This window comes from Canis lupus, chromosome 10 (assembly GCF_048164855.1).
Source record: "Canis lupus baileyi chromosome 10, mCanLup2.hap1, whole genome shotgun sequence".
NCBI lineage: Eukaryota > Metazoa > Chordata > Mammalia > Carnivora > Canidae > Canis > Canis lupus.
Window position 1 is genome coordinate 33459006 of NC_132847.1, and position 8407 is coordinate 33467412.

At 34.9% G+C, this 8407-nt stretch overlaps 1 pseudogene; it reads right to left on the minus strand.

Moving 5' to 3' along the window:
• Positions 1–2127: 2127 nt before the first annotated feature.
• Positions 2128–8174, minus strand: LOC140641027 (proteasome subunit alpha type-7 pseudogene; annotated as a pseudogene).
• Between the last annotated feature and the right edge of the window lie 233 nt (positions 8175–8407).

An 8407-nucleotide genomic window follows, 5' to 3' on the forward strand; every position in this document is an offset into this window, starting at 1 on the left:
GAGTAGTTCCATTTGAAGCCACTACCAGTGAAGCACAGCAACAAACTGGATGTGAAAGAAACCCCGGATTCCAAGCCTGTTTCTTTCATGGTGGTAGCTGAGTGACATGGAGCCATTAGATATGCTCTATGAATGTCAGTTTCCTCAACTATAAAATGAGGATAATCATAGTAAGCTCACATGGTTAATGATTTTAAGTGAAATAAGTTATATTTGTTAATCTCTAGATTTCTATAGAGGCCAAAGCTATTTTAATGATTGCCCCCCCTTTTTTTTGGTTAAGTCAGATTCTTCAATGGCCAAGGGACTTGAGCTCTCTGTCTGTGGAAACCACAGGATTTACTCACTGCGATAAACTGGTCTGTGCCTCTGGCAAAAAGGATGTTAAAGAAATTACCTCAGGTTTAAGAAAGTATAAACTCAGTCCAGGTGGAGAAAAACATGGCTGCAAAAACTCTGTCGTTATTGGTGAAGAAGAGAAGTTCAGTATGTCAGGACTGGCATGTTTGCATAACTGAAGTTTCTTGTCACAGGTCTCTGACACTGTTTAACGTTGGAATGTGGGCAAATGATGAAGTGTAATATATGCAAATTGGAATTATGTCCTAGAAGTTTAAATATAACAGTCCCTAGTAAGGGTTCCCTCACCCTTTCTCCTTGTTACTTATTTTTGCTTCATTTTCTATTGAGAAATATAAAAACATAAGGAAATAGCATAAACATAAATGTAACACGTAGAATTTTTAGAAAATGAACACCCATACGGGCTCCTGGGTGGCTCTGTGGGTTACGCCCCAGACTCTTGATTTCCTTTCAGGTCATGATCACCAGGTTGTGAGATGGAGCCCCCCTAATGGGCTCTGCACTGGGTGTGGAGCCTGCTTAAGATTCCTTCTCTCTCTCCTTCTCCCTCTCCCTGACAGTCATACATGCACATCTTTCTCTCAAAAACAACAACAATGAAAAGATGAGTATCCATGTAAACAATCACACAAGTAAAAATTAAAATACAGCCAGCAACTCAGGAGCCCTATCAGTCAGCATTCTCCAGGGAAATCAAACCAACAGGATATATATATCAACATAGGATATTCTCACTCTTTTCTTCACTTTTTCTCTCTGTGTATATGTGTGTATGTGTGTGTATTCCCTCCATGCATTTATATGCATATATATATACTCCAGAAAGAGAGAGAGACAGGGAGGGAGGTTGAAATTGAGATTTATTTTAGAAATTGGCTCTTGCAATTGTGGGAGCTGTTAAATTTCAATATCGTGGGGCTGTTCAATAGATTGAAAATTCTGGTTAGAGGTGATAGTACAGTCTTCAGTCCAAAATGCACAGGACAGGCCAAAAGTCTGAAAACTCAGGTAGGATTTCTATGTTACAGTGTTGAGGCAGAAATCTTCTCTAAGAAGCCTGTTTTTGTTTTTAAGGCCTTCAATTGATTGGTTGATATCCACTCACATTAATGGAAGTTATTTGCTTTACTTAAAAAAGTCCCCTGATTGTGTTAATCACATATACAAAATACCATCACAGTAACATATAGAGTAGTCTTTGACCAAACAAGTGAGCATCCCAGTTAGCTCCCAGTCAAGTCAACACATAAAATTAACCATCACAAGGGTGCCTGAGGGGCTCAATTGGTTAAGATGCTACCAATCTTGATCTTAGGATCCTGGGATGGAGTCAGACTCCCCGCTCAGGAGGGAGTCTGCTTTTCCCTCTACCCCTCCTCTCACTGGTGCGCTCTCTCTCGCTCTCTCTCTCTCTCTCAAATAAATAAAATCCTTTAAAAAATTAACCATTACAGACAATTCCACTTAAAAATTACAGATAACAACAACACCAACAAAAAAATCCTTCTTTGCTCAAAGTAATCACTGTGCTGATATTTCTTCCTCAGTTCAAAAAGTGATTGTTTACTTTCCTTGTTATAGTTTTACTATATAAGTACAAACCCTTAAACACTATGATTTAGGTGCAACTGTTTTTTTTAATTGAATATGAATGGAATAATCATATAGCATGTTTTCAATGTACCTGTTGTGGCGATAGTTGTTTTAACAAATCCAGGAGTTAATTGCAGGACACTTGGACAGTAGATAAAGGAATGGAAATGCTTACATGTCATTTGGAGAATCACCCATGCTGAATTTAAAAAGCACAACAACCAAGATTTCATCATCATTATGCTTTCTTTTTTGTTTCTTTCCACTTTCTTCTTTCTCTTTTTCAATTTCAGCAGTATATTTCTCAATTTCTTCAGGATTTAAGATCTTGAGGGATTGATCTTGCCTCATGACAGCCAGTTCCATGTTTTTGCTGCCAGACTGAACCACTTCTGGGAGGGCCTTGATAAGTAGCTTGTCATCTTTCTTGGGTTCTCTGTGTCTCTGGCTTTGTTGGTATAATTATTCTCTGGAAATTCAAGTCCTGCCTTGGTATCCCAGCCTATGGCATTGGCCTTCTAGGCATGGTATATCCACCAAGCATCAGTCTGATGGATTCTGGTGGTGCTATCAAAATCAAACTCCACAAAAAGGGAAGAGATGACAAACATCCTGTGTCCATTTCTCTGCATTTAACACTGCTTCAGATTGGTGACATAGCCATTCCATGGGGACCCAGTCCTCCATGGTTACTCCGTAGCTCTGGCACTCCTCCCAGGCCCTGTTGATGACTAGTCTTGCATTGGAAGTGAGCCCTGCAAATGCCATGCTGATGTTATCCAATGCCTGCTATATCTGCTTTTTGTTTGTTTTTGCTAAACATATTTGTAGGAATAATAGTGTAACCAGTTATATATTGATTTTTAAATTTATCATCTTACAGTATGGTTTTTGTTTGTCCTATTTTGTGATTATTTTCTTCCCCCTTTTTGCATTCTCTTGATTTGATTATTTTTATTATCCTTTGATTTTTCTACTTAATTTAGAAGTTGTAACTCTTTTACTTTTAACTGGTCATAGGCTAAAGACTATACCATGCAAGCTTGACTGATCAAAGTTAATGTTTTTTGGATCTTATACTCCCTTCCATGCATTGATAAACACTATTAGATCCAAATTGAAAACTATCTTTGGCAGATAGGTATTAGGTATTTTCTTTAGGATTTTTCCATCTTTGGCAGAGCAGATCTTAAGATTAGGTATTATCTGTTGGTAATGTATTAAAGAAGGGCTTCTAGGAGAAACAGCAACAATGTGTAGGGAATGGCAAGGAAAACAGTGCCTCAGTGTTACACTGACCCATGGAAAAGAATAGGTTTTTATATTCCAGTGACCAAGCATTTTTGGCCAAGAATTTCAGGGAATTGAGAGTGCAAGCTAACAGAAATTGAGAGTGCAAGCTAACAATCTGGGGAAACAGAATGGAGGATAAACATTATTGGTTTTATTCATCTTCTGAATTTAAGTGCTATTTTCCTATTTTTTATTCCAATCTTTTTTAATCCCTTATAATGTGATACTGTTACAACTATGTAGCCAATGTTCATTTAAATTTGCACACTAACTATTTTTAGATTTAGACTTTTTTTAGAGTAGTTCAATGCCTTCCCTATTATCAACATTCCACTAGATTGGTACATTTTTTTTAAGATTGATGAACTTACATTGACATATCATAAACACCCAAAGTCCATACTTTGTTATGATGTTATGCTTCATTCTTGGTGTTATACATTCTATGGGTTTGGGCTAAGTATAATGATATGTATCCTCTATCATGGTATCATACATGTTATTTCCACCAACCCATAAAACCTCTGTGCTACATAAGTTCATCACTTTTTGGAGTCTATTTCTAATTTCTCTGATCTGTTTCATAAATCTATTTGTGTATTACTTTGCAATAGCACACTATCATGATTACTGTAGCACTCAGGACAAGTCTTGAAATTGGGTAGGGTTTTTCCTCCAACTTTGTTCTTCTTCAATATAGTGTTGGATATTTGGGGTCTTTTGCCTCAGAATTGGCCAATATCCACAAAATAACTTGCTGGGATTTTAATGGGAACTACACTGAATCTATAGATCAGTCAGGAAGAATTGGTATCTTGACAATATTGAGTCTTCATATTAATGAACATGGAATATCTCTCCATTTATTTAGTTTTTTAATTGCATTTGTGAGAATTTTGTAGTTTTCATCATGAAGAGTTTGTATTTATTTTGTTATATTTATACCTAAGTATTTGAATTTGGGGGAGTGCTAATAACTTTTTCTTAGCAAGGACACCTAATAAGATGTTGAAAAACAGTGGTGAGGGGAGGTATCCTTGCTTTGCTCTTGATCTTAGTGAGAACTCTTCAAGTTTCTCATCATTAATTATGATGTTAGCTATATGCTTTGTAGATATTCTTTATCAATTTGAGGAAGTTTGCTACTATTCCTACTTTACTGAGAGTTTTTATTATGAATAGGTTTTGGATTTTGTCAAATGCCCTTTCTGCATCTATTGACATGATTATGTAAGTTTTCTTTTTTAGCCTGTTGGTGTGATGAATCCACTAATGGATTTTCAAATGTTGAGTAAGCCTTACATACCTGTTATAAATCCCACTGGGTCATGTTGTATAATTAAACTCCCTGATATTTTCTTTTTCTTTTTTCCCTGATATTTTCTTTAGGATTTTTCCATCTCTATTCAGGAGTAATATTGAACTGTTGTTTTCTTTTTTTAAAATATCTTTTGTTTTGGTATTAGGTTAATGCTGGATTCATAGAATGAGTTAGAAAGTATTCCCTCTTCTTGTCCTCTGAAAGAAATAGTAGAAAATTAGTATAATTTCCACCCTAAATCCTTGATAAAATTTACCAGTGAACTCATCTGGACCTGGTACTTTCTGTTTTGGAAGGTTTTAATTATTGAGTTAATATCTTTAAAATATAGGCCTATTGTAGTTGTCAAAGACTTTTGGCAGATTGTACATTCAAGGAATGTGTCCATTTATTTTAGGTTATAAAATTTATAGGTACAGAGTATTTATGGGTATAGAGTCCATAGTATTCTTTTATTATCTTTTTAAAAAAGATTTTATTTATTTATTCATGAGAGACAGAGAGAGAGAGAGAGAGAGAGAGAGAGGCAGAGACACAGGCAGAGGGAGAAGCAGGCTCCATGCAGGAAGCCCCATACAGGACTCGATCCTGGGTCTCCAAAATCATGCTCTGGGCTGAAGCCGGCACTAAACTGCTGAGCCACCTGGGCAGCCCCCTTTATTATCTTTTTTAATATCCATGGGATTTGTAATAATGCCCCCTCTTTCATTTATTTTATTTTTTATTTTTTTAAGCTTGACTGATTGATGATTTGTATCCTTTTTTCCTTTGTTAATCTGATTAGAGGCTTGTCAATTTTATTGATCTTTTCAAAGAAAGGGATTTTAGGGACTCCTGGGTGGCATAGCAGTTGAGTGTCTGCCTTTGGCTCAGGTCGTGATCCCGGGTTCCAGGATTGAGTCCCGCATTGGGCTCCTTGCAGGGAATCTGCTTTTTCCTCTGCCTGTGTCTCTCCCTCTCTCTCTCTGTGTCTATTATGAATAAATAAATAAAATATTAAAAAAATGATAAGTGGGTTTTAGTTTCATCAATTTTTCTGTATTGATTTATTATTTTAATTTCATAGATTTCTGTTATTGTTATTTATTTTCTTCTGCTTACTTTGGATTTAATTTGCTTTTCTTTTTCTGGTTTCCTAAGGTGGGGATTTAGACTAGTGATTTTTTTTCTTTTCTTTTTTCTAATAAGTATTTTCAACACTGCAAACTTCTAACTACTGCTTTCACTGCATCCACAAATATTGTTAAGTTGTGCTTTCAATTTTCATTTTGCTGAAAATACTTTAAAGTTTTTCTTTCGATTGCTTCTTTGGTGAATGTGTTACTTAGTGGCATATTGTTTAATCTCCACATATTTTGGGACTTTCCACTTTTCTGTTATTGATTTCTAGTTAAATCCCATTGTGGTCTGAGAGCAAATACTGTGTGATTTCGGTTACTTTAAATGTGTTGAAGTGTGTTTTATGGCCCAGAGTTTAGATATCTTGGTGGATGTATACCTTTTCATTTCTGTTGCTCTCCATTCCTTTCTGCATTTCCAAAATGACAACTGAGATCATTTTTCTTCATCCTGAAGAAAACTCTAAGTATTCACTTTATGACAGGCTTGCTGATGGTGGGTCTTACCAGAATTTGTCTATCTAGAAATGTGATTTTTCACATCCATTCTTTAATATTTTTTCTGTATTTAAAATATGTGGTTGGCAATTATTTTCAATCTATGTATTAAAATATTATTATCCTGCTATATTACTTCTATTCTGGTATTAGAAGTCATCTAGGAACCTAGTGGTTGTTAACTGTTACTAGCTTAAATGTAAACTGTTTTCTTTTTTTTATAATAAATTTATTGGGATCCCTGGGTGGCGCAGCGGTTTGGCGCCTGCCTTTGGCCCAGGGCGCGATTCTGGAGACCCGGGATCGAATCCCACATCGGGCTCCCGGTGCATGGAGCCTGCTTCTCCCTCTGCCTGTGTCTCTGCCTCTCTCTCTCTCTGTAACTATCATAAATAAATAAAAATTAAAAAAAAAAAAAAAAGAAATTTTATAATAAATTTATTTTTTATTGGTGTTCAATTTGCTAACATACAGAATAACACCCAGTGCTCATCCTGTCAAGTGCCCCCCGCAGTGCCCATCACCCATTCACCCCCACTCCCCGCCCTCCTCCCCTTCCACCACCCCTAGTTCGTTTCCCAGAGTTAGGAGTCTTTATGTTCTGTCTCCCTTTCTGATAAACTGTTTTAAAATTTCTTTTTGTGTTTGATTTTCTTTAGGTTAAAATACTGTGTTTGTATATAGATTTTATCTACCTCCTTGGTACTAATCTTGGTTTCTTAAAATTTACAGATTCTTTCTTTTATCAATTAGAGGAAATTCTCATGGATTAAAATATATATATATATATATATATATTTTTTCTTCCACATTTCCTTCCATTTCTGCTGGCTCCAATTAAATACACATTATATTTTCTGACTACATTTACCATGCCCCCTCCTCCAAAATTTTAAATCTGGAAAAAAAAATCTAGTACTGCTATTAATCCTTCTTATTGATGTCTTAATCTAGATTAGTGTGTATTTCATTTCTAGAATTTCTAGGTGGTTCTTTTGCAAGAAGTGTTGGTTACATTGCAAATCTGCAATGTGTGCTTATATTTTTAAGTTCCTTGGTGACATTTTTAATTTCAGCTTTTCTATCTAGTAGAAAGAATATCTTTTTTCTATAAAGAATTTTAGTGAGATTATATCAGTTGTCAGTAATTTCTGTTGGTTCTCAGACACAATGATTTGCCTTATCTTATGCCTCAATTATTTTAAATGTGTAGTAAGGCAATGTATTTTGGAAATTTTTGTGACATAATTTGAAGAATTAATAACTAGAAGAATATTACATTTCCTCAGAGAGAATTTTCTTTTGCTTCCACAACCATATAATAGAATGAACAATATAAAATCACATTAGGCCAATTTTATAAATTGAAATTTCCTAAACATCTTGAAGTTAGGATTCTGTGTCTGCAAGACCTACAGCTGTGCAGTTTATGTAATTAAGTATAAATAGAGGATTGTTTAGCAGATTTCCAATCTTTCAGAAATCTAGGATTTCAACTTTTGCTTTTCACTTCAAATTTCTCAAAATTGATTCTCAGCCTCTTATCCTAGAGCAAAAGTAACTTTATTATTATTATTATTATTAATTATTATTATTTTTGTATTTCCTGCTTCTTTTTCTATGAAATATTTATCTTTGCTATGTTTTGCTTTGGCTTGGTTTTTGGTTTTATGTTTATTTGTTTGTTTTTAGTAGTTAACACACAATATTACATTAGATTCAGATGTGCAACATAGTGACTTAACAAGTTTATACTTTATGCTGTATTCACAGGTGTAGTTACCATCTCTCCCTGTACATTGCTCTTACAGTATCATTTCCTATATTCCTTATGTGGCGCTTTTATTTTCCTGACTTATTTATTCCATTACTAGAAACCTATATCTCCCATTCCTCTTCACCCATTTTGCCCAACCTTTTACAACCCCTAGTTTCTGGCAACCATCAGTTTGTTCTCCATAGGTCTGATCTGCTTTATGCTTGTTCATTCTTCCCTTTTTTGGATTCCATACATGAGTGAAATCATATGGTATTTTTCTTTCTTAGTCTGACTTATTTCACTTAGCATAATACCCTTCAAACACAATCTTACCTTTTTTATGACTTCATAGTGCTCTATTATATATAAATATACCACAACTTCCTTATTCATCTGTCTATTGATAAACACTTAGGTTGCTTTCATATCTTGGCTACTGTAAATAATGCTTCAATAAACATA